Source organism: Peromyscus californicus, unplaced genomic scaffold, assembly GCF_007827085.1.
Source record: "Peromyscus californicus insignis strain IS unplaced genomic scaffold, ASM782708v3 Scaffold_3__1_contigs__length_106647218, whole genome shotgun sequence".
Classification (NCBI taxonomy): Eukaryota; Metazoa; Chordata; class Mammalia; order Rodentia; family Cricetidae; genus Peromyscus; species Peromyscus californicus.
The window spans coordinates 9,605,294-9,632,072 of record NW_026294551.1 but is presented as its reverse complement, the minus strand read 5'-3'; the positions used below and the strand labels follow the sequence as shown (position 1 = coordinate 9,632,072).

Sequence of the window (26,779 nt, the reverse complement as noted above, 5' to 3'; positions counted from 1 at the left end):
CTAGCATATATTATCAGCTATATATTGCACTAGACACTTCCCTATGTGCATGTAACAAACTTGGATCGTGGCTCCCTCTCTATTACCCTTTCTCTTCTTTTCTCCATCTTACATCTGCCCCTTAGCTACTGAGCGAAGAAAGATACCAGGGAACCAGGAAGGCAGGCTGTGGTGCCCTCCCCTCCACCACCCTCCCTCCCCTTACCTCTGTCTTATTTGCACACGATAACCACAGGAAGCAGTTCTTCCATTTGCAACAGAGCAGAAACCATCACACAGCAGGAAGCTTTGAGGGCTCAGGGAAAGTGTGAAAGCAGAAAGGGAGCCTTGAAGGCCCAGCTCCCTAAGCAAATGGGACCTTCCATAGTGCTGCAGAATGACACCCAATGCAAAACAATTTGCATACAACGAAAGTTGCCGTGCCACTGTGGATGGGGGACATTTCCCAAGGACCCAGCCCTGGAGGAAGAACCTCAGGCAATCAGGAGCTTCTCAGGGAGAATCAATTTTCTACTTCTGGGAAAAGGCCCCCTAATAGATTTTCTAATCCTGAATGGTCAACCCTAAGACATCTACATATGAGTAAATGGACTTAGTGTGTTAGACACACACACACACAATTCAATACGCATTGAGGAAGAGGTCATGGATTTGAGAGGGGGGCACACTTGGGAGACATGGGAGGATGTTGGAAAGGGGAAGTGGAGGAGGAGTGATGTAAATATAGTATCCATATATGAAATTCTCAAAAAATACACTAAAAACGTTTCTTAAGTAAAAAGTGAGCCCACGCCCACTAACCCCCCACTAGTCTCTTGCCACAAGTAAAAGCTCCCTGAAGAGAGGCCACCTACATAAGGTGTCAGAGCAGCAGCAGTGGGGGCAGGGCTGTGGAGCCTCTCAACCCAGTGGATAGGGGACAGGTTTGGCGGGAGGGCAAAGACACCTGATAAACTTTTCCTTTGCTCTTTCAGGACAGAAGAGGTTTGTTTAGTGTCTTCTCAAAATCAAAAAAGGAATGACAGATACTCGGTAGGGTCCTAACAGACAGGGTAAAAGGAGGACGGGGTATCCATCACAGAGCCCGGGCTCCCACGGTCTGTTCAGCCAGTCTTCACAGTTCTCTTGTTACATGGATTGAATTGTCCCCCACCTCCTTCCTCCCCAAAAAGATATATTAAACTCTCCCAGACCTCAGCAAGTGACCCTGCTTGGACCAGCCTTAATAGCAGTAACCAAATTAGAAAGCATCAATGTGGCTCCTTATTTGGCTAATAGAGGTAGGATTTTCATGTTGTTTGTTTGTTTACGTAGGGCTTGGTGACACTTTGGTCAGTAAAACATTTGCCTTGATAACACTAGGACCAGAGTTCTATTTCCCAAAACCCACTAGAAACGCCAGGTACAAATTTGTAATCCAAGTACTATGGAGGCAGAGACAGGCAGGTCCCTGGAGCTCACTAGCCAAGGAGCCCAGCTTAGATGGTGAGCTTCAGGACAATGAGAGACCTTGTCTCAGAACACAAGGTGGGTGAGGTGGTGACAGGCACCTGTAATCAAATACTCAGGAGGCTAAGACAGTAATATCACAAGTTCAAGACTATTAGGCTACCAAGAGAGTATCGAGGCCAGTCTGGACAATGTCTGAGAGAGTGCCAAGGACAGCCTAAGCAATGCAGCAAGACTTTGTCTCCAAATGAAAAGTAAAACAGGGCTGTGGGTGTATTTCAGTACTCAAGGGATTACTCAGCCCGTGTGTGGGGTTCCCACAGCCTCCTGGACTGAACTGCCCAGAAATAAGAAAAATTAACAATTAAAAGGTAAATAAGAATAATGACCAATACACATGACAGAAGCTGATGTGCAGAGCCAGGTAGAAAACCAGGGACACTCGAGTCTTCCAGCAGTCAGGACAGGGACATGGAACAGAATCTCCCTCATGGCCTTGGAAGGAACCAACCCTGCTGACAACCTGGCTTGAGACTTTCAGCCTCCAGAACTGAGAGAGGATGCACTTCTGTTGTTTGAGACTCCAGGAAATATCTGCTCCCCATGGAAGGCGGGTCCTCAGCAAATCTCGTTTCCTGGTCTCTCCCTGAGGTGCCACGGGGTTGTCTGGAGTTGAAGCCGTGAACTGTTTGCATGCGGGCTTTGAAGACACTGGGTGCTCAGCACTGTTCTTGAGGAGGGCTGTGGTCGCCTCCTTCTCTACTGCCACTAGTCACTGTGTGTCAGGCCACAGAGACTTGGCGAGGGCTGTCTCACCTTAGTTTCCTGCAAGAATAATGGTTATTGCTTCCCCATCTTATAGGTGAGAGGATAAAGGCATTAATCGGTTATACCATGCTCATGAGGTGTGGTTGAAACATTTGATTCAGCTCAGCAAAAGCGGACATATAAGTGAGTTCTCAGAACAAAGGCTCTGAAGAGAGATAGGCAGATGGGCAGGGAACTGGGTGAAAGATCCATAAGGCTTTTTAAAAGTCATTTGCTTATTCCTAACACTGCTTAATACGGCGATGTCTGTGGCTGAATAGAGACTAGCAGTCTACTGTCTATAAGCTTAGCTCCTAGGAGAGAGGTTCAAACTACAGAGGACTGAAGGACAGTCCCTGGCATATGTCACTTCATTGCCAAGCTGAAGATGGAGAGCTGGGTCACATCTTCTGTACCTGAATTCCCTCATACTCTGCCAAATTCTGGGGTTTTCCTAGATAGTACATGTTCAAGGAATTATAATTAATATTAATGATGGAATGTGTGGCCCGGCCCCAAACCACATATTCTCCATTAGATCTAAGTTACTGTACTATCAACCCTTAGGCAAAGATTTTCATAGATTCCACTCTATTGTCACACTCAGAGGGGGAAATCACACATGGCTAATAAGCCAGAGGATGTTTGGAAGAGCTGGCTCCATCATATCTGTGGAGGAACAAAGGAGCTCATGCTATCTTTGCTAGAGGACCCAAGAGGACTACTTTTGACTTCTGATCTAGCCCAGAGAGGGGTCTTAGGAATGGAGGGTGATGTTAATTTTGCCTAGAGCTTATTAAAATTCAGACTCCGGAGACAAGGCATCCATGGGGTGAGACCCAAATTTCACATTTTTGGTAAGTTCCCAGTGATGCAGATATTGCTGTGCTCAGACTTCTTGGAGACAACCCCCCAATCTAGAAACGTTCCCCACATCCAGACCCACAGCCCTCCTAAAGGTACTGTGGGTGCTGAATTGAAGAACCACGGGAAGGTAAAACCCAAAGAGAGGTGAGGAGACCCACAGGAACCTGGATGCTTGAACATCAAGCACATACATTGTCTACCACTATGAAAAGGCCTCACTCATGCGGACTGTGGGCTTTGGGAATCAAATGGATGGAAGGGTGTCAGGGCCCCAAAGACTTCCCTTCCTGCAGTCGGCCTGTAGATAGTGGTAGGTCAGCCTCTCTCCATAGCTCCCATCTTTGCTCTAGTCCTCCTGGTAACTGGTTTCTTCCTTTAAAGCCCCCATTGGCTGCAGAGACATGCTATATCTATAGGGCATCTCAAGAATAAATAGGAATGGAAGGACGGCTTGTTGGGTGAGGTGCTTGCTGTGGTTACATGAGGATGAAGTGAGATGGAAAAGCCCTCTTCATAATAAAGGAGAAGGAAGTAAACTCCAAGGGTGGAAGCCACTTTCCCAAAGCCACAAAGCGAGGCAGAGAAGAACCAGGGTGGCCTGAACTTTCTGGTTCTTCCCAGAAGAGTTTAAATGTGCTACCTTGTGAGATCAGATTGAAGTCTTTTACTAGAGTGGCAATATTTGAACTGTCAACTCAAAGGGAAATTAACAAAGAACAGCTAGCTGTTCCCTCTACACACACACACACACACACACACACACACACACACACACACACACACATACACACACACACAGATACACATTCATACACATCCATGCACACATACACACACATTCACACATATGTGCACACACACACACACACACACACACACACACACACACACACACACACACATTCCTAAGAGCTCACGAAAGCCCACACTACAAAGAGATGGGGAATTATAAATGGATGAGAGGAAGGGAAGTGAAAACACATTGTTTTTACAGCAACACTAGTCATTTCGAACCACACAGGATAAACAACTTGAGTGTCAGCAAGATGAGACTATTGCAATTCTCAGCTGAAAATCCAAGAGAGCAGGAGGCTCAGAATTGATATCCACAACTCCTTTCCCAAGTCAAAGTTCCCCGGTCACCTCACCAGGACCTAACAACTCCAGAAACAAGTCATTCCTCGTGGATGTTTAGGGTTAATAACTTCCCAGATCCAAGTGTGGAGCCCTATTCTCAGAACCGATCCAACAGGACAGGCATGGATGGAAGGAGAGAGGCTCTACCTGCTTTTGCTGGATTTAAAGATATTATTGGATGGTTTACTCGAATTTCTCATAAGTGGGTTGAAGTTTAAATGGCAATTCCTCTAACATGCTCAGGATCCAAACGGTGCAGGAGCCGGGAGACAGCAACTGTGGGCCAGGGTGGATTTCAGAGCATTCACCACCACGACAAAGCTCCCACTGAGCAGTGGAGAAAAGATCTGGAGTGTGGAAGGAGGGTTATGTAGGGTTTCCATGTCCCTGATTAGGGCAAGTGGGGGATGGAGAAAGGAGAGAGAAGAGCTGGGCCGGGCCTATGCTCTGCTGAGGAGGACATCTTGGATGAAGCATAGTACACACCTGACACCTCCCCCCTCCCCCCCCCCCCCCCCCCCGAGCAGGTAAGGACAAGAGACAGTGATGGGAAAGAAAGAGATGAGCCTAAGAAGCCACAGCCCTGCCAGCACATGTATTCTGCAGCATGGGAAACAAGCTCAGAACAGAGAACGGGTCCTCCGTATGTGGTCCAGGGCCAGAAAGCTAGCTTCATAGTCCCGTTTACTCATAAAAAATGTTTTTTACATGTGTATCTATGTGCTTGATCATTTGTTTATGTTATATGTGGGAGCTAGTGGGCAACCTTGAGTGTCGTCCTTAGCAACACTGCCTACCTCCTTTGAAACAAAGCTTCTCAGTTACCTGGACCTCACCAATTAGTCTAGACCAGCTAGCCAGAGGAACCCCCCCCCCCCCCCCCCCCCCCCCGCCACCAGAATCCCATGTCTCTGTCTCCCTAGCACTGAGATTACAACCACATGCTGCCATTTAACATGCATCCTGGGGACTGAACTCATGTCCTCATGTTTGAGCAATAAGCACGTCACCATACAAGCCATCCTCCCATCCCTATGTATCGCGAGGTGCCTTATAAACATTAGATCATGTGTCTCTGCAGGGACATTAAAAATTGAAACCAATAGCCAGTAAGACAGAGACAGGAGCTATGGAGAAAGGCTGACCTGCTAATATTGACAGGCTAACTGGAGGAAGTAGGGTCTTCGGGGCGCTTCGGCCATCTGGAACTTGTTTTCCTGCCTTCTTCGGTCTCTATCCTTGTCACTATCAACACAATCAAGGGCCTCTGTGAAGCTGGCAGCTTCCATCTGAACAGAGGACCTGAATCCTCTGTGTAGAGGACAAGAGACAACTTTATTCTACTTTTCTGCGGTTCATGGGGATCAAACTCCTGTTGCCAGGAATGCCTATCAAGCATATTGACCTGCTGAGCCATCTCAGCATCCCGCACTTGTCTGTATAGTTTAAAGAGCACCCAAGTGTTCTCAAGTGCAACCAGAACTGAAACCCACCTTGTCAGATATTTACCCAAAGGGGAGGTCTCAAGCATAGTAGGAGGGCTGGCCCGGTGGGGCTGGAGTGCATCAGAGAAGAGAATCAATCTCTCTCTCTCTTCCCTGGGGTTGTTTGTTGGATTGTTTGTCTGGTTGGTTAGTTGGTGAGTTGGTTGGGTTAGTTCTTTGGCATGGGGTTTCATGAAGTTCAGGCTAGCTTTGAACTCCATACACAGATGAGGATAGCCTTGAACTCTCAAGCAATCCTCTCCCTCCAGTATGCTTAAGTCTAGGACTGAAAGTGTGCAATTACCACAGCTGTCTTGGAGAATCTGATGTTTTAATAAGTTCCTAGGCATCATCCAGCCTTGCTCCAAACCACACAGGTCATACCTGGAAGATGAAATTTGAGTGTGTTTGCCTTTAAATGTGCCATGATAGTTACAAAATATCTCTCCTCAGAGATTTTTCAGAAAAAATGGAGACTGGAAATAGGCTGGACTCAGTTGTTCCAAGTTGTGCTCTGGGTACTGGAACCATCAACATTCCATGAGAGCACATGAAAAATAGAGATGCTAAGCTCTTCCCAGAAGCAGGACCTCAACCTCAAGGAGGTCCTGTGAACATGATCATCAAGCAGTATTGTTCTGGGACCACTGAACATACCTATCACACCTGCCAAGGCCACATCTCAACTGTGTCTCCCCAAACCATGCCCAATATCGGTAGGGTCAAGCCAGGTATCCAGAGGCAGGAACTACAACCTGGTGATGATGATGACAAAGAAAGAAGCCAATCAGGAAGAGAGACAGAGGAACAAGATGCAAGAGGCAGCCATATGCCAGAGAAGGCAGGTCTGCAAACCGAGACTAGTGATGGATAGACTATATTCAGCACTTGTCCTGCCACTCAGCCCAGAGGGAGGATGAAGGAAGATGTTCCCTGGATCTCCTGTGGATGAATTCCAACTATCAGCCCCTTGGAAAGTTCTCAATTTTGCACAACACAGAGACCAGGCTTATGTGGATGGATGGATGAAACAGACAAATGGGTTATGGAGTAGAGTCTCTGGGCTACCATAGCTTCCATTTAAGCTCAGCGGCAGGATCCTCTCTCTGAATTCTCTGTCTCCTTGGCAGTAAAAATGATGAAGGTGCTTGTAACATTTTACCTTACAGGACTGAATCAGATATAACCTTGAACATTGTAGGTCAGGTGTCCGGCTCATAATAAACACCTAGTTTCTTGGGAGAATCTCCATCTCCTAGCTTTGGTCCAGTGAAGCAATCTCTCTAATTGCTGCTCTGGAAAGGAGCATCCTGTAATTCCACAATGGGACAACGCGGAGCAGAGAAATGCTGTGGGAAACCAGATGCCAAGCGGGAGAGCAGCAGGGGAGGAAGCCTAGCGATGGATGTGATTGCAGGATGCTTGCAGACAGATGTAGGCAAGCTGATGTTTCCCACACCTGGTCACAACAGCCCAGAGGTATCCAGCTGACTTCAGGACCTCATGGCTATGCCTTTAACCCAAAAACATATCACCATGCCAATTCCCCACCCTCCGAACTGCCCCAAGTCCTACATTTATACACCGCAGACCCTGAACCCCCTGGGACAGGAAATAGTCCCTGTCTCATTTCCTGCCCATAAATAATACCCTACAAAGAGTGCTCACTTGAGTTACATTATCTTGATTTGTAGTTGCCTCATGAGCAAAAGACAGGCTTGGGGAGAAGAGAAGCAAGAGCCAAGAACCCTGCAAAACTCTCTACTTCCCTGCGACCAGAGGGTTACAGTGGAAAGTCTAGGTGGGTTGTTTGTGGGTTTGGTTGGCTGTTCTCCAGTGCTGGGGATGGAACCCAGGGCCTGGGGCATGAAAAACAAGCATTCCACTACTGAGCTATATTCCTTAGTCCTTTTGAGGCTGGGTCTCATGGTTCTCCTGTCTCAGCTTCCCAAGTGCTGGAATGAAAAGTGCATACCACCATAACCTGGCAAGGGCTGTATTTAAAATGCCTCTGTAGTTGGTCTTTCTTGCCGGACTTTCTTTTGGGACCATCACCCTCACCCAATAATGACACAGAGACTTATTACTGATTATGAAAGCTCAGCCTTTAGCTTAGGCTTGTCCCCAACCAGCTCTTATAACTTAAATTAACCTGCTTACATTAATCTGCATTCTGCCACGGGGCTTTTTACTTCTCTTTCATTCTGTATGTCCGACTTCTGTGTCTCACTGGTATCTCTCAGGTGCCTAGATTCATCCCCCTGAGTTCCCCTCTCTCCCAGAAGTCCCACCTAACCTCTTCCTGCCTAGCTATTTACCATTCAGTTCTTTATTAAACCCATCAGGAGGCTCCTTGGCAAAGACACATCTTCACAGTGCACAAAAGATTATCCTTCAACATGCCTCCATGTTCGAGGGGAGCAGCTGTTGTGATGACAAGAGCTGCCTTTGTGGGACTACTTTAAACACCCATCCATCATCTCCAGAGCTAGCTAACATTTCCATGCGAGTGTGCCTCAGGTATAGAAGGCACTGGCATTCAATTGCCCAACTATGAGTCACCTTCAAACCCTAGAAAGTAGGAGCTATTGCCATTCCCATTTACAGGCAGGTTTTAGAAAGTTTATCCTACTTTCTCAAGATAATGCCCATCATCCCTGTGGTCCACAGGAGGAAACCAGTAGAAGGGATCTACATGAGAGCACTAAGTCAACCTCAAGTACCGGGAGCTAAGAACCCCAAGTTCACATACTACATGTTTCATTGTGGCTGAGAAGTATTTATAATGTCTCTAGACCCAGTTCCCCCATTTACAATATTAGAGTGTGGACTCGTGGCTCCTTGGTAGAGTTGCAAGGGCTATAGAACTTCTCAGAAGTAGCTTTGAGCTTACAATCAGGTGGTGTGGCTTGTATTTTGTTCTGATGATGTCTTCAGTCTCTGAGATACTGAAGAATCCACTTTCTCTTCCACACCTTAATCTCTGTAAAGAAGGCACCAGCCATCAACTTTATACTGAAAGCACTCTCAAAGCCTCTCTACCACCCAGGAGGGAGATATTTCTAAAAAGTTCACCTCATAAGTCCTTTGAAACTGTCTAAGCTTCATGGTTTAAGCTTACCTAACAGGCAATAGATGCAGAGTTTAACCCAGATCTGTATAGCTCCCATTCTCTGCTCTAAGATACATCCAACTGGACCTCCTGGAAAATGAGGGTGTGTTCAGGGGGGTCTGGAATGATGCACAGGTGTCTTGCTCAGCTTCTCACGATCCTTAATCCCCAGGTCATTGGAATTTGATATGGCCTCACAACCTTTTGTTGAGTGAGTGGATAGGCAGATTGGTTGATGAGTAAAATGGATATAATGCAAAGGAAAGCAAATTAAACAATAAAAAACTGCACAAATACCCACATGTATTGTGAGTTGACCAAGAGCCATCTGGTTTAGATGCTGGGGTGGATGCCAGAACAACTTTACACCACTAGAGAAGACCTCTGACATTAGCGAACCAACTAATGTGGCCTCTTCAAAGCAAGGCACAGGGTAGATACTTTGTGTCTCCCTTGAACACCCTTATAAGTCATTCAATAGGGCATTCACAATGTGATAAGGGTATGGTTGTGACAGCTGATCTTGGTTGTCAACATACTTGGGATCTCAACTGAGGAACTGAATTCATCAAATTGGCCTATGGGCAAGTCTGTGGGGGCATTTTCTTGATCACTGAATGATGTAGGAAGGCCCATCTCACTGTAGGTAGTGCTATCCCTGGGCAAGTGGACTTGGCGCATCCAAAAGAGGCAGCTGAAACAAGCCTGGAACAAGCCAGTAAACAGTGTTCCTCTATGGTCTCTGCTTCAGCTCCTGCCTCCAGGTTCCTGCCTCCAGGTTCCTGCTTTGGTTTCCCTGTGGTATGGAAAAGTGAAATAAACTCCTTCCCTCCAAACTGCTTTTAGTCATTGTTTATCACAGCATCAGAAATCAAACTAGGGAGTGGTGACCAGGTCAGCTCAGGTTAGAGACATGGAAGAACCAAGGTGAAGGAGCCTAGACTACCATGCACCAAAGAGACAGTTTGTTTCCTTCCCCCATCCCTCTGCCAATGGCCCATCTTGGTTCCAACATCTGTCCAGAGATTAGAAGTTTCTGGATAAAAAGTTTGAGGACATGCCTGGAGCTCCCAACTGAGGAATGAGGTTGAAAAAAACAGAAACGGGACACCTAGCTGACATGAATGTCCCCTGAGTTCTCTGGCATCTAGATTCCATGAAGAAGCAGTAAAATCTCTTCTACTCTTTGAGGACACTCCCCAGTTCATGGCCAAGTCTTCCTTCTTATATTTTCATTCCTCCTACCAAAGTTTGCTATCCCATCCCACCCCACTTATCCATCCTCTGCCAGGCATTGGTCAAGGTATTTGGGTTATCACGGATATCCCTGCCCAGCCTCAGCTTGAGTCTGACCACAAAAGCAAACCTTGCTGGAATGTCACTCAGTGGTAGTGCACTTGTCTAGCATGCACAAGGCCCTAGGTTCAATTCTCAGTACTAAGAGCCAGAACCACATTCTGGAACCTGTCCTCTGCGTTGGCCACTTGCTTGCCCTTCTCTAAGCAAAGGGCTCAAAACTATGTTTAGATGCTGGGATGAAGGCTACAATTAATTCATACCTACCTTTAGGGAAGAACTTTGATGTTAGTGAGCTTGTTGGTGATGCCTCTCTTCAAAAGAAGGGCACAGGGATCAGTGAGATGCTGCCCAGTCTGATGACATGAATTTTATCCCTGGAACCCACAAAGTGGAAAGAGAGGACTGACTTCTGAAAGTTGTCTTCTAACCTCCCCATGCATATTATAACATGCACAAATATAAAATATAAATAAATACATATAGAAATAAAATGTGAAAAAAAATAGCTTCAAAAGAAGGGTAGAGGACCAGAACTCTAGGCCATTCCGTAATGAAAGTAGTATATGCATGGTAACCTCCTACATAGGTCTACGAGAAGAAATGGGTCCCTTATTGGTGATTCAGGGAATGGATCATATTGATCCTAGCTAGGTGCTGAAGCTACAGTAGAGATGAGAGGCAGCTCCCTACAACCCCCAACTCTTCCCATGCATGCCCAAACATGCTGGCCTTGGGAAGGGAGGCAAACAATGGCAAGGAAGTCTGGGAGAACAGAGAGACGGGCGGAGGAGATGCAGGAGGGGCAAGGCTGAAGGACGTGCTAAGGGCATGCAGGACCCAGAGGCAGCTGCAGGGAGCTTGTATCATTCATCCACTTGTTCATTATACTCACTCATTCACTTGTTCACAACTTACTCCATCAAGAGACATTTGTTCTGAACCTCCACCGTCAAACCCCACTGAGCTCAATAGATAAATTGATTTGCAAGCCTGAATTCCTTGTTTTCTCCTGAAGATGACGGCTCTAAAGAAAAGGATTGGCTTCCAAATAAGAATCCTGTGAAGGAAAATCACATTAACAGGTCAAAATAATCACATTCACCGGAATGTATCAATGCATCATGGCGGTTAGAGGCTCAATGGCTGGAGGCTTCCGGAAAGTAAGGCAGAGTGGGCCCGCACACATCCAAAGAGCCAGGAGTAGCTGAGCTGGGGAGAAGCTGGCTGCAGGCAGGCCTGGGAACCAGTAAAGCCCTCGATGGCTGCTGGGCTGGGTTTGACTTGCTGAAGACAAGGTTGGCACTTCCTTCATCTTGAGCAGGGAGAGTTTAGGAAGACATTTAAACTGGAAAAGTTCACTGACTGCATCCCTCAGAGCATTTACGAAACTAAGACCTTAGGATGAGCACTTCAGGCCTATGGTGGGATAATTGATAATAACACATGTCCACGTCCGTGTTTCTTATAGGGTGTGTGGAAGCATTTAAATACTAACACATGTAGATGTCATACAATTCTAGCAGGCATGAGCAAAGAGTAATTTGCAGCTATTTTTCTTGGGTCTCCGTGCACCTGGAATAAAGAGGTCTCAGGCAGCACCCGAATCATCACTGGAGTTTGACCACTCAAACGCCCATCCTGCATGCAAGGACCCTTGGCTGATCGAGTTCTTGCTGAACTTAAACATTTCCATTTTCTTCTTGAGAACAGCTGGTCTCAATCTACCAAATAACCCCTTTGCACACTTGAAGACCATTATTAAGATTCCCTTTGGCCATAAACATATGAAGAAGTGTTTAACAAATGAAAAAAAAAATGTTTAGCCTCGCCGGTAATCAAAGAAATTCAAATCAAAACAACAAAATGCAATTTTTGCCTATCAATTTGGTAACTTTTTAAAATGATAGTCTTCAAGGCTGGCAAGAGGAGGGCCAGGCAGCAATTTCGTACATTGCTGGTGGGAGCATAAATTGATACAATCTCTCAGGAAAGCAATCTGGCAATATGCTATCAAGACCCTGAAAATTGTCCTCACCCCTTAACCCAGTAACTCGACTTGTGGGAATTTGTCTCAGGAAAACAGTCAAGAATCAGAGAAGGATTTCTGTTTAGAGATATTTGTGATAGCCCCTGGTATTTTGAATTATGAGTCATTAAGCACTGCCTGCGAGTTGGGTGGTGTCATGGACTGTATTAGAAAGTTACTAAAGGTTTCAGATAAGTGCTGGGGGTATTGCCCAGTGGAAGAATGCTTGCCCAGGATGAATGAAACCCCCGGGTTTAATCCTCAGTAAAATACACAGGCACACATGCACGCATGTATGCATGCATCATATTATCAAGATATGTCTAAGGGCATGTAATCACCCTAAAATTCAAATCATAAGCACACACAATAAGATGTGAAGCCAAATAGAGCACTATTTTAATTATGTAATTATATTTGCTTATAATTTTACATGTGTGTAGAAAAGGCTAAATGCAAACATGGCAAAATATTGTTTTTATTAAAGATGATAGAGTTATGGGTGGCTTCTTATTTTCTACTTTATAGTTTAAGAGCTCATGTTAATGGACACACACACACACACACACACACACACACACACACACACACACCTGACTTGTTTGTGAAACAGGGTTTCATGTATCCCAGACTGGTCTGGAACTCACTATGTAGCCAAGGATGACCTTAAAATTCTGATCCTCCTGCCTCTGCTTACTAAGTGCTGGGATTGCAGATATGGGCCATCACACCCAGTTTATGGGGTGCTGGGGATGGAATGCAGGGCCTCATGAATGCTAAATAAGCATTCTGCCAAATGACACCCCCTCCCCACCCTGCCCTACCCACATTGCCCTTTGTTTAAACAAGGAACTAAAAGGGGTTGCAAAGTTTTCCTGGGTAGGTCAGATCGTGAATATTTGATGCTTTGTGAACCATACAGTCCATGTAACAATTACTCAGCTCCACTGTTCTAATGCAAAAGTAGCCACACACAACGTGTCAGCAAATGGGCATGGCTTTTTTTTTAAATAGTGTGTGTGTGTGTGTGTGTGTGTGTGTGTGTGTGTGTGTGTGTGTGTTGCACCACGGGGTCAAACTCAGGGCCTTTCATGTACTGAGTAAGCTTTCTATCACTAATCTACATAGCTGTATCCACATTTCCCCTTTTAAAAAATGAAAATTAATCGTTAATCCATTTTAGGCTATAGCTTTAGTTTGCCGACACCCAGCTGAAAAGATTTAAGACCCAAATAGCTATAGTCTCAAATACATTGAAGCAGGAAGGATAGAGAGAAGAATTTTGTACCCATCTTACTATCAAAACATCAGTCTGAAAATGGAGTCTATGATTCCATCTTCCATCTTGGTAACTTGACCCACCACCCACTTTACCCCTCAGTGCAAATGTGGGTATATGTGGTGATATTTTGTTTGTGCTCTAACAAATAAAGCTTGCTTGGCGATCAGAGTGCAGAGCTTGCCACTAGAGAGGCTAGGCAGTGGTGGCACACACCTTTAATCCCAGCACTTGGGATCTCATGCCTTTGATCCCAGTACTTGGGAGGCAAAAGCCTTTAATGGCAGCACTTGGGAGGAGGAAACAGGAAGTGATATGGCTGGGCAGAGAGAGGAATATAAGATGGGAGGAAACAGGAGCTCAGCCTTTCCAGTTTGAGGATTCCTAGAGGTAAAAAGTCTCTCTAGTGGCTGGCTACTCTGCTTCTCTGATCTTTCAGCTTTCACCCTGATATCTGACTCCAGGTTTTTATTATTAAGACCAATTAGAATTCCTGCTACAGGTAGAGGGGGAAGAAAGCCAGACACAGAGAGGGCTATGGAAACTTAATTGTGTTGGTGGTGACATGGTTGAGGTTCTTTCTCCCAACCACATGGCTACAGAGGCTTCCAGAAAGTGGGTACATTGTCCTACCAATCTGTCTCCTTACTAGTGTGTTTCAGAGGACAGTAGATCTGTTTTCTGCACACTTAGGGGTGCTCAAAAGGAATAAGATTTTTTTTTTGGTAGATTAAGGAAGGTGCATGCTATACTGATAGCAGCCGATAAAGGTATGCCTTTACATGCACGACCCTTTGAAATTTCTCTCCTTAGGACTGAAGTCCTCGGTGCATACACAGCCACTGCCAGGCGCGGGGCCTGCTCCCCACTCCCACCTCTTCTCCGTCCCAGCTTCTTTGGTTGGTTTCCAACAGGAACTCCCTGTCTAATCCATGCTAGACACCACGCACTTGTCCTGGATCAGAAAGGAAGTGCAGAGCCATTGCATGCCAGGTGAGAAGTAAAGAGACTGTACAGTGGCAGTGGCACTCGGGGGCCTCAGTTTCTTTGTCATTTATCCTTATAACCAATTGATAAAGAGTGGAAAACTACCGATTAAAACGTAGCAAGAAAAGGGCCCCTCCAAGGTCCTCTTCAGGCTCTTTATTTTTATTCCCCTGAACTGCCTTGACCTCACTCCTAGATGACCCAAAAGATAAGTAAGTCAGCTTTCTTGAGATTTTGTATTGAAAAAAATTAGAAGCTCCAATGAGTCACCTCCTTATAAAATCTTCCACATACCACAACCAAGAAGGAAGACATTTACACTCAACCCCTGCCTCCAACCCACACTCATTAGTCAACTGTCCACCCGTGGCTTCTTTTCTCTGTTTGAGATTGAGCTTAATCGGACTCATTTTCCTTTTGGATAGAAACGACTGGTTCTTGGGGCTGGAGAGGCTGCTCAGTAGGTAAGCAGCTGGCTGGAAGACATGAAGAACTGAAATGCACCACACCCGAGCAGAGGAAGGTATTCACTCTAACAGTGAGTATGGGGATGCTTCAGGGAGGGGCAGGGTTTGATCTAAAGCACAAAGGACAAAAACAGAGAAGCAGAAAGTGCTTCTGGGTAGAGGATCTCTGTAGCTAGAGTTTTCCTGCCTGGCCCACAGTCAGGACAAATCTCTGTCACCTGCCAGTCCCACAGCCGCTCAGACCCGACCAAGTAAACAAAGAGACTTATATTGGTTACAAACTGTATGGCCGTACCAGGCTTCTTGCTAACTGTTCTTACAGCTTAGATTAATCCATTTCCATAAATCTATACCTTGCCACATGGCTCGTGGCTTACCGGCATCTTCACATGCTGTTTGTCATGGCAGTGGCTGGCAGTGTCTCTGACTCAGCCCTCCACTTCCCAGAATTCTTCTCCTCCTTGTCCTGCCTATACTTCTTCCTGCCTGACTACTGGCCAATCAGTGTTCTATTTACTAACCAATCAGAGCAACACATTTGTCATACAGAACATCCCACAGCAGATATCAGTTAGTTTTCTGTTGCCCTAACAAAATCCCTGAGATATCCGAGTTACAAAGAAAAAAAAACATGGTTTAATTCGCTCACTGTTCCGGAGATACAAAGTTCAAGGTTAGGAAGCCCGATTGGCACAGGCTCTAGAGCAGCAGTCTGCACGACATCATGGTGGGAAGAAGGCATCACCCCACCAGCAGACAGGAAGTCAGAGAGGGGTTCAGGGGACTGCTCACGCTTTGCTTACAACTCATTCTTGACACCATTATTCCCTTCCAATGGTCCTAACGGTTTCAAGACCTCCCTACATCCTACCTCTCAAAGATCCCATCAGTCACCACACTAAGGACCACATCTCTCACTCACGGACCATTGGTAAACAAGCAAAATCCAAAGTATACTACAAGCAGTAATTGAGAGCACAGGCTGGAGAGAGGAGCAATCAAAGCTTCCTAGGAAGTGCACAGGACAGCTGGACAGTCAGGTACAGACAGTGTAGAGTGTAAGAGTAGCAGGAACTAAATATACTAAAGGGAGCCCATCACTAAGAAGCCAGGGACATGGCTGATCACATGTTATCCCAAGGGCCATGGATTGTCAAGTCAGGAAATGCTACTGCTGCATCATCTTATGGAGAAGCCGGCACTGAGAACCCAGAATGGAGCATGGATGAGCATTGGAAGCATGGACTTGCAGGTCTCCTGGGTAAGATCCTGACTGCAGAGGAAGAGTGGGAGATCATCCAAGAAGAGAGGAGATGAGATGATGCTTGGAGGACACAGGCAAGTGAGATTCAGTTCTGTGCAAGAGGGAGCAGAATCAGGGTGCCTGGGAAGAAGGTTGGAGGATGGCTGGTTGGATCGACAGAGCCAGATGCTCCCAGAGGACTGAGTAGGCTGGAAGATGCAATTAGAAAACCTTTTGATAGTCCCATCTCCTCAGGACAGTAGGGACAGCAGGCAATTGTGGTGGGCTGAGGAATGGGTAGGAGGGTAGGAAGTGGATTCAATAACCACAGATGACACTGGATAAATCTGTGAGTGGAAAAAGGAAAGAAGGGAGACTGATTTGAGGTTATAATCAAGAAACATTTAAAAGGGGGTATGGTATGCACATGGTATGAGCATGTGTGTGTGTGTGTGTGTGTGTGTGTGTGTGTGTGTGTGTGCGCGCGCGTGTGTGCATGTATAGGTCAGAAGTCAATATCAAGTGCCTTCCTCAGTACCTCTCCACTTTTATATTTATTTATTTATGTATTTATGTATTTATTTATTTATTTGGAGACAGCGTCTCTCACTAAACCTGGAGCTCACCAATTCAGTTAGTCTGGCTGACCAGCAAGCTCCAGGGATCTGCCTAGCTCTGTCTCTCCCCAGCCAAATGATGGAGTCTCAGAAATGCATTGCTACATTCAGCTTTTTTTTGTGGATGCCAGAGATCAGACTCGGGGCCTCACATCCACACAGTAGGCACGTTACTGACCGACGCGTCTTTCCAGCCCCACATTTGGAAAGTTATGTGGGACTCAAATGTGTCTGAACACCATTTAGCCTAAGACAAAAGCCAAGAGAAGAAAGGCTAGCACACAATCAAACCTTGATTTGAGTAGACAGTGAGCTGAGCGAGGGCGTGGATGGTGGGTGGTGTGCTGGCGATGGTTGGGATGAGGGTGGGAATGGTGATGGTGGTGGGAATGGTGATAGCAGTGGTAGTGATGATGGCGATGGTGGTGATGGTGATGGTGACGGTGGTATTAATGGTGATGACAGTAATGGTAATTAAAGGTGGTAGTGGTGATGATGATGTTGATACTAGTCTAGACAATTGCTTCCTCCTTACATGCAAGTTCCCCATTCCGCACGGTGTTAACTAATCCTCACAATAACCCCCACTCTACATGCACATAAGGCAATCAAATTTAAGAGAAAACAAGTCAACTATCTACGAACAAATACCAAATTGCAAAACGAGGATTTCAAGCCATTTGTGCCCAGGGACACGGGCTTATGGGACACTTGGAGTCAGCTTAGAGTGGTGGCCAGGGCCTCTCCCAAGAGCTGGAGGTGAGATCATCTCCTGTGAATGGTGGGGATGGACTGCAAAGCCAGGGAGAGGAGTGGAAACAGCTGCTGAGAAGAATGTGCTAGGGATGGGCCGGGGAAAAGAGGGCACCAGGAGCCTTCCAGAGCACTGATGGCTTCCAGAGCTTCCAGGAGCTCTGTAGCTCTCTCGTCACTTCATTCCCGACGCTGCTTCCTGCACAGAATGTGCATCCGCGCTCTTTGGGATCTTTCCGTCTTTTCTCCCCTAATCTCAAAGGAATAAGTCAGGAAACCAATGGAGAAGAGACAGAAAATCCCAGGGAGTGGAGCTGGCCCCCAGGCCACCCTCGGCCACTCTCAGTCTCCCTTCGGACCACCAGCTCCCACTCCATGAGTCACCCACCTCGTGCCACGTCTTCCTACTGGAACTGTCCCGGTGGACAGTCAGAGAAGAGAGGGCTTCATTTTGAGCCCAGATCCCAAATCTGTGTCTGAATCAGCAATTTGACCGACCGCTTCAGACGTGGTAGCAGACATAGACAGACCAACTCTCCCTCTTTGGACAGAAATCCACCCAACAAACACACTGCAGGTGTTAGACCAGGCTTGAAGATACACAATTACTGCCTATGGGACAAGGCCCACCAACTACCATAACAGACCAATTAAGTCACTGATTAAATTAATAAGATCCGTCTGAGACAAAAAAAAAGCCTTGAAGAAATTTGACTCATTTTAATATTTTGTAAAAATGGCTAACAGGACCAGGGAATTGGCGGCAAATTCTAGAAGTGTATTGATTTGCTGTCTCCAAATGGCATTATCAACATACTGGAGCTTCATGGCTTGGCGGTTGCTTTTATTAGAATCTTCTCGGGGGCTAGAAAGATGGCTCTGTAGTTAAGGGCACTGGCTGCTCTTCCAGAGGACCCGAGTTCAGTTCCCACTGACCACATGGTGGCTCACAACCATCTTTAATAGGATCTGATTCTCTTTTCCGGTGTGCACGAAGACAGAGCACTCAAATACATAAAATACATGAATAAATACATTCTTTGAAAAGGTATCTTCTTGGGGCCCTCTTCTATAAGGTTAGCAGCTCACATGTCACAGAGTAGACATAACTCAATCTCCATAATACAGAAAAGGCACAGAGAAATACCCATGTCTCTGTTCAGGGGGAATGGAGGTGTTTGATGAGATGTGAACAAGCAGTGCTCTAATCTACAGTAACGGTGGCTGAATTTGTAAGATGGGTGAAGAGAGAGGGAGACAGAGCCAGGGAGATGGCTCAGCTGGGAACGTGCTTGCCCAGGACCTGAGTTCAGTCTCAGAACACAGGAACCCCCAGCCTGGTGATAAGCCCACATGTAAATCCAACACTGGAGAGTCAGATCCCTGAGGCTCACTGGCCATTCAATTTATCCTAATCAGCCAGTCCTAGACCAATCAGAGACCCTGCCTCATAAAACAGAGTGGACAACTGGAGAAGACACCTGAGATTAACCCCTGTGTATGTATTAACACACATACACACACACACACACACACACACACACACACACACACACACACACACGTACACACGCACACACACATAGATACACACAGTTATACACACACACACACACACACACACACACATAGATACACACAGGTACACACATACACAGGTATACACACACAGAGGTCCACACAGGCACACAGGTATACACATAAAAACACACAGGTCCACACAGGTCCACACACACACACACACACACACACAGAGATACACACAGGTACACACATACTCAGGTACACACACACACACACCATATTTTTTTCTAAAGAGGAGGACTGTAGCTTTTGTGGGGAGTGTCCAAATGTATGAGAAGCAGAGATCCTTGTGCTGCGTGTAGTGTGTGCCTAAGAACACATATGTAAGCACACACGCACATAGGCACACACGTACATACTCTGGGTTTCTTATGATCCATGTACCATCACCCAGTCCAAGTTAAGATCAAACATGGGCCTCCCTGAATCCTCCTGGTTCTGCAGCTAAGACCACACTCCCCCCACAACCCAACCCTGTCCTCAGCCCGCTCTCCAGGCGATTTTCTATCTTTCCCTTAAGTCGCCCTGAAAAGCAGTCCAGGGCAACAAATCCCCCCGGCTCCCCATGCTGGCAGTGCTCTAATTAATGCAGGAGAAAATTAATTACAGAGGGATTTTTCAAGACCTCTGCATCTAATGACCAGCCCTGGCTCCCCACAACCCCCGCTAACTAATTGAGGCTCCCCATTGGCCAGGCCCAGACCGGCCTCTGCCTTCCCCTCCCCCTCCCCTCCCTTCCCAGAACCCTGGAACAATACCACAGGCTAATTAGGCAGGGAAAGAGTTTCTTGGCGAAGGGGGCGAATGCTGGGTCAGTACCTCGAACAACCCAGAAGAAAAACAAAACAGCATTAAAGGAAGAAAAAAAAAAAGGGAGGTGGGTGAAACCTGTTAATCCCGGGCGCATTTCCGCCAAATATTCTCCTTTTCAAGTGTTTTCTTCCTGGTAAACAGCGTTCTGTGGCTAGCCCCGAAGATTTTAGGACTCCGTTGCTTGGTAATATCGGGGAAAACACTAGGTCCCCACCTCGGCCCATTTTGCCCCTTCTGCCGCTTGCCTCCACCACACTGAGAGGCGGGGACACATTCCCACAGGAAGAGACAGCCTTGGGGTAGAGAAGAGCTGAGCTTTCTTCCCCTTCTCCCGCTCTATCTAAAAACTTGTCAGAGCCAGGAAAAGAAGGAGCTTGCAGCTCCCTGGCATGGCGTGGTAGGCCAGTGCTGGCTCTGCCCCCTGCAACTCTCTCTGGCAAAGTAAATGTGCTCGCCCCCCACCCCCCCACCTCCCCATCCCCCCCACCCCACCCCCTCCCCCCGTAATGCCCAGTGTGGTAGCCACTAGCCCAGGTAGCCATTAGGCACTTCCCATGTAGCTCCTGACACTCAGCAGGGCACACTGTTTCATTGTCGTTAATGGAAATAATAGCCACGAAGAGAGTGTGGCTTGGGGACTCACAGATCCTACCAACACCCCTCCAAGAGTACAGCAATAAGGTATCTCAGTGACTTTTGTGAGGGACAGAGGATGGAACAGCTCAGGGAGCACACTGGCCTTGGTGTGAAGGTGACTCCCTCTGCTTTCTGTAACTTTGGGCGTTGCTTTACTTGAGCCTCAGTCTCCCCTTTTATCAGGTTAGAGAGCCGTACTTCAGGGCCGCATGAAGGCTTCAGTAACGAATGCCAGGTCCCCTGGTGACTCCTTCCAATGCAGGAGAGCAAACAGAGCCTGACATGACCCTCTCCTTAGTTTTGGGGGTGATTTTTGAGGAGAAAGAAAACATGAAGTTGGGTGAGTAAGGAGGTGGAAAGGATCTGGGTGGGTTTGGGGGAAGGAAAGAAAACAATCAAAATAGGTTGTATAAAAAGATTTTTCAAATAATTAATAAAATGCAATAGAAAAACAAGACAGAGGGGAGAGAGAGAGAGGAAAGAGAGAGAGAGAGAGAGAGAGAGAGAATATCTCTGGCCTGCATCCCCAGAACAGTGGCAATGGGACTAGTATAAAGAGGAGGAAGAATGCTTGAAAGAGAGAGAGAGAGAGAGAGAGAGAGAGAGAGAGAGAGTGAGACCGCACATTCACACCTGAGACATTTCCAGCGCCCTAAGAGCTGGCCTCATCTGTTAGAGGTCACCTAACAGGGACACCTTGTGCTTCCTCCTGGCCCTAGCCCTCCCCACCTCCCTCATCCCACCGCCCACACCTCTGGGAAGAAAGGTTTGGGTGGGGAACACACCATGTGACCTGAAAAGGGCTTGCCTCACCCGTAGTCCAGGAGGGGCCCTCAGTGAATGGAACAGGGCCTTTCTGGTTTCCATTTTGCGGTTTGCTTATGTTAAATTGCAGTTTCCATATAAAGCAAAGCCCCCAAACGTGTTTTTAATAGCCAGGGAAAGGTCTTCCAAAGAGACAGGGGCTTGCAAGGAGCAATCCCGCAGGCAGGAAGCAATCTGTTCTTCCCTCTCCCGCTAAGACACGAAACTGGGGTTTCTAAGAATCAGAGCAAAAGATTGCCCCAGGCTCTGTGACACAGACTAAAAGCTGCCCTCTCTGTCCCATGCCCCCCAAGACCCTCCCTCACTGCCCCTTCCCTGGGCCTTCCTAATCTCCCCGCTCAGCAAGATGGCTGGAACAGTTGTCTCCACACTCCCCTGGCATCTGGAGAGCCTCATGGCCCACTCACTTCCCCTGCAAAGTCCCACTCACTCCCCCAAGCAGGGAGGGTCGAGATCATCACATGCTAAATAATTCCCTGGTAGGAGAATCTGGTCTGCTGCTGCTTGGCAGCAGAAAGACAGGAAGCTATTTAGATATATTATCTCCCTTTTCAGGAAGTTCCAAGGAACTTTTCTACTGCAGTTCACACAAACTTTCTGTCTAATGGTCATTTAGTTATGCCGGCTCATTAGGTCACCAGAGAGGAATGCTAGGCTAATTCAACCTCATTGCAGAGTCTCAGCTTGCTGCTCCAGATGGAAGGGAGAAGAGAACTTCCTTGGTCCCTCTGTAGACCAAGGGTAGGGGTTCAGCCTAGAGGTCACAAGGGTTCAACCCTAACCTCACAGTCCCTTCTTAGCACCCACATAAGCCCCTCTTATTCATACAAGAGACTTCTAGCTTTTCAAAGGAATTTAGAGGGTAACAAAATGATGGGCACAATAAGTGCTCTCTGGGAAGTCAAAGAGCATCCTTAGCAGAGGTGCTAAGACTCCTGTTACCAAAAATAATGCAATATAGAACCACAGCCAGGTCATAGGCATGCACCAGTAGCCAGCAACAGGTTTCCCTGCAGATGGGAATGGTCACGACTGATTGGTAATGCTGTTCCAAATACTATGCTAAGGGATTTACCAGAATTCACTCATTTAAGGCCCCCCACATCTCAAGATTAGGTAGGAACTATGAGGAAATTGGCCCAGAAAGCCAGACACTCAGCTAAAGATTATACCAATGGAGTGACCAGGTTGCATCTGGCCCACGCTGCTGACCTTATTCAGAGTGGCAGACATGCCCTGTGACTACAGCTTCCGGTATGGTGGCGCTAGTGGCTGAAGGCCACTGAGCACTTGAAAAGCAGCTGTTGTGACTGAAAAACTAAGCATCTAATTTTATTTTATTATAATGCATTTAACTTTGAAGGCAGGAAGGATGGATAGAGTGGCATGCTCAAAGGGAAAAAAAACCAGATTTCTTGGTGAGTCTCTCACAGGGACATACAAGGATTAGTGAAAGAGAGTCCACAGGGATGGGGAAATGGCTCAGTGGTTAAAGAGTTTGCTGTCCAGATACAAAAATCAGAACTATGATCCCAAGAGCCTACAGAAATGCCTGGCGGACACTGTGGCCCACCTGTAATTACAGCCTAGAAAAAGGGAGACAGGAGATCCCTAGAGCAAGCTGGCTGGCAAGGCCATTCATATTGGTGTCCCCTGCGTGGGACTGAGAGACCCTGCTTCAATTAATAAAGCAAAAGAGTAATGGAAGATGAGTCTTAATATCAACCTCAGGCCTCTACATGCACACACACAGACACACAAACACACACAGGTACAAGCACGCACATCACACACACACACACACACACACACACCACCCAGATACAAGCATGCAAATCACACACACACACACACACCACCCAGATACAAGCATGCAAATCACACACACACAAACACACACATACATAACACATACACAGATACAAGCATGCATATCACACACATGCACGCATGCACACACACACACACACACACACACACACACAGATGCAAACATGCACACCACACACACAAATACATGCCATACATGTGCAAACATGCATATATAAACGTATCTCTCCTCTCCCTCCCCTATCTCTCTCTGTCTCTCTGTCTCTGTCTCTCTGTCTCTCTGTCTCTCTCTGTCTCTCTCTGTCTCTCTCTCTGTCTCTCTCTCTCTCTGTCTCTCTCTCTCTCTCTCTCACACACACACACACACACACACACACACACACACACACACACGGATATAGAAAAGGGGGTGGGAAGACTACAAATTTTCTAGCTCTGATCAAAACAGCTGTCCTATGGACAGATACAGGAACTTTGGAGGGAACAGAAGACACTCTTGGGGGAAATGACTTTGGCCTTAAGCATGTGTTTTCTGAGGCAAAAAGCTTGGATGAATCTTAAATTAATGTCCATTCTTGGTTTAGATGGGCAGAGGGTAGATCGGAGGCTTCCCAGGAACACTCCCCTTCTGAGGCCTCAGAAAGAGACCGGGGCAGAACACAGGTGGACCACAAGACTCCAGAGGCATTCAGGTCACTGCTCCACTGGGGACAAATGCACACCATGTTTTCTGTGAGATGACAGACATCCAGTCACTTCAGCTCCGCAGTTTTATCCATTTGCCCTTTGGAACATCTTCCCTAATGACTGGGTTCTGAAATAGCCTCCCTTACCCCTACGTCTGTTTGTAATGCCCACCTCCTACAAAACATTTGAGCATTTCAAACAACAGAAGTGAGGAAACGCAACCACATAGAGACATATCAGGACCCACAGAGGTGCGACTCTGTATCTGTATTCAAATAAAAGGGGTTGGGGACATGAGCACTTTCTGCACAAGCATGGGGACCTGAGTTCCAATCCCCAGCCCCCAAGGAAAAAGCCAGTACAGATGAACATGCACCTTGAACTCCAGCAGTGTTGTGGGTTGTGGACACCAGCCTAGCTCTAGGTTTAGTGAGAGACCTTGTCTCCAGAAATCAAATGGAAACTGATGAAGCAGGATATTTCTTCTGGACTCTTGTGCACACTCACAGGCATACACATATACACCACACACACACACACACACACACACACACACACACACACACACACATACACACAATGAATGCATACATACAGACATATAAACATACACATATGTGCAGACACACTATGTGTATGCAATGCATACGACTGGTGGATATGCTTGTGGATATGCACAAATAAGCAGTTGCGTGCCACACAGCAATGTTTCAACTAATGACAGACTGAACACATGACCATCACCCCATAGACGATAACAGAACTAAAAAATTCCCACGTGCAGTCACACCACAGTTCCTACACATCATTATGCAATGCGTTAGTCACGTGTTTGTAGTGACAGAGGCACAGCCAAGCTTATAGCTTTACCAGGAGTATAAAACCACAGCGCACACAGCTATGTCCCTGACACCTGATGAGGAGAAACAACTCTTAGTGGTCATCTGTTTCCTACAATATTCCTCTTGTGGCTTTATAATGCACTCCTTGTTAAAGAGACACTTGCTATCAACAGCAGCAATTGTCTAGTGGATCCCGGGTTGACTGTGTCTGACTGCATCAAGGAGTCACACAGTGACAGACAACCCAGCTGTGGTCATGGTGTTCCATGTTGTTCACTCAATGACAAAATCATCTAAGGCGCCATCTCTCTCAGAGTCAAGTGCAGCGGTGGGGACTGAAGAGGAAGCAGGGCAGAACTACACGGAACTTGAATGCTGTTCCCTTTTAATTTTCCAGGGGAAGCCAGACGTGGTGGCGTACACCTGAAATCCCAATACTTTGGAGGGAGATGCAAAAGGATCACGGCAAGTTTAAGGCTAGCTTGATCTACATAGTAAGTTCCAGGTCATTTGGGTCTCTATAGCAAGTTCCAGGCTAGTCTCAAAAGACCAAAAATAAATAAATGAAAATAAAACACCTCGGGAAAGTGGTGTTTGAAATGTCTCCTAATGAAGAAGACCCATGCTTGCGAGCAATGAACAAGTCAGTGAGACACCAGGACACAGACCCACCCTACACACAACCTCAGTGAGCAGTTCTGCCCTCCTCCATCTATGGGAACACACCGAGGGGCTACTTCTCAGTTCTTGGAAGCACAGTTTCTGAAGCTACAGACCTTATTTGTAAGGAGCTACAGGTCCTTATCTGGCTCAGTGTTCAAAGAAGCTTCTGATTGCACCCGAGACAAACTGGTTCCGGGACACAGCTGCCTCAGTATCCACATTCAGCAGGGGACAGAGGAGCTGGCCTCATGTCCAAAGAGCCTCAACCACCCCCTTCCCGACACACCTCCTGGGATTCACACTCCACAGCCTTCCTAATGAGCTGTCTCGGGGAGGGGGTGGCTACTTTCCACAATATTTTGGCCACTGCTTGTCTGTCTTTAGAATTCTGTCTTCAGTTTTCCATGTACTGAGTGCCGTTTGCCATGACCTTTCCCTCACTGCCATCTCTGACGGCTTCTCATGCGTGAAACATATGTTTGTTCATTATTTTGTTGTCCACAGCCTTCCCTCAAAACCGTCCTGCCCGGGGCTCCCTCCCCGCACCCTTTACCCCCATGTCACACATATAATGAATGACCATCCCTTCAGACAACAAGGTTGAAAACTTGTGGTCTCCAAGGCAACGGGGTATCCTGGGGTGGGGGCCCTTACACAGCCAGGAAAGAACTAGAAGTAAAGAAGTGGGGGGGGGGGAGGTCCAAGCAGAGATGATATCATTCCTGAAGCCTGGGAGCAGCCAATCCTCTGGCAAAGATATGATGTCATCTCCCCCCCCCCAGGCCCACCCCCTTGTGCCTAGGTAGCCCCACTGGGAATTCTAGACAAGTATTGAACTGAAATTGTATTGCTGGGAGAGAAAGGGGGTGGGGGTTGGCAATGGGGAGAGAGAAAGAAATCTATGGACCCTCTGGATGGCCCAGGCAGACACGACAGTCTTCACTAGCGGCAGCCCCATAAAAATGTCATCGGCTCCGGCTCTCCTGCATAACAACACAATGATTTCTTTGGGGAGAAGAAAAAAAAATAACTAAGATTTATTTTGCAACCACACCCCCGCCTCTCTTGGAAGAGAAATACGAACCCACAACAAGTTGTGAATGAAGAGTCTACAGCTCACTGCCACCCCCAAACCCAGCCCAAGAACTTTCCGGATGGAACAGGCAGACATGGACACACTCACAGACACACTCACTCACACCCCAACTAAGCTGCTCTGGGCCCCTCTCGGTAGCCACAAGGATGGAGACTTGTGACCCTAGATCCCTAGGGTGGGAGCCTGGTCTGGGGCAAAGCCGCCTGGTCTAGTAGCATGAGCCACTTAAGGCACTGGGGGAGGGGATTCTGTCCCCAAGACAATGACAGCATCTAG

The 26,779-nt window shown here is 47.0% G+C and overlaps 1 long non-coding RNA gene across 3 annotated transcripts in view; it reads right to left on the bottom strand.

Moving 5' to 3' along the window:
- The window catches only part of LOC128122472 (uncharacterized), a 29,362-nt gene extending 9,079 nt beyond the window's left edge, over nucleotides 1-20,283 (bottom strand). For 2 of the 3 annotated variants that reach the window (XR_008222445.1, XR_008222444.1), the window contains exons 1-3: nucleotides 20,000-20,283; nucleotides 11,048-11,212; nucleotides 10,420-10,529 (exon numbers count right to left, since the gene is read on the bottom strand). This is a non-coding gene — a long non-coding RNA (uncharacterized LOC128122472). The remainder of the gene's footprint in view (nucleotides 1-10,419; nucleotides 10,530-11,047; nucleotides 11,213-19,999) is intronic. The other variant, XR_008222446.1, reaches the window with a different exon arrangement.
- Nucleotides 20,284-26,779: the final 6,496 nt, after the last annotated feature.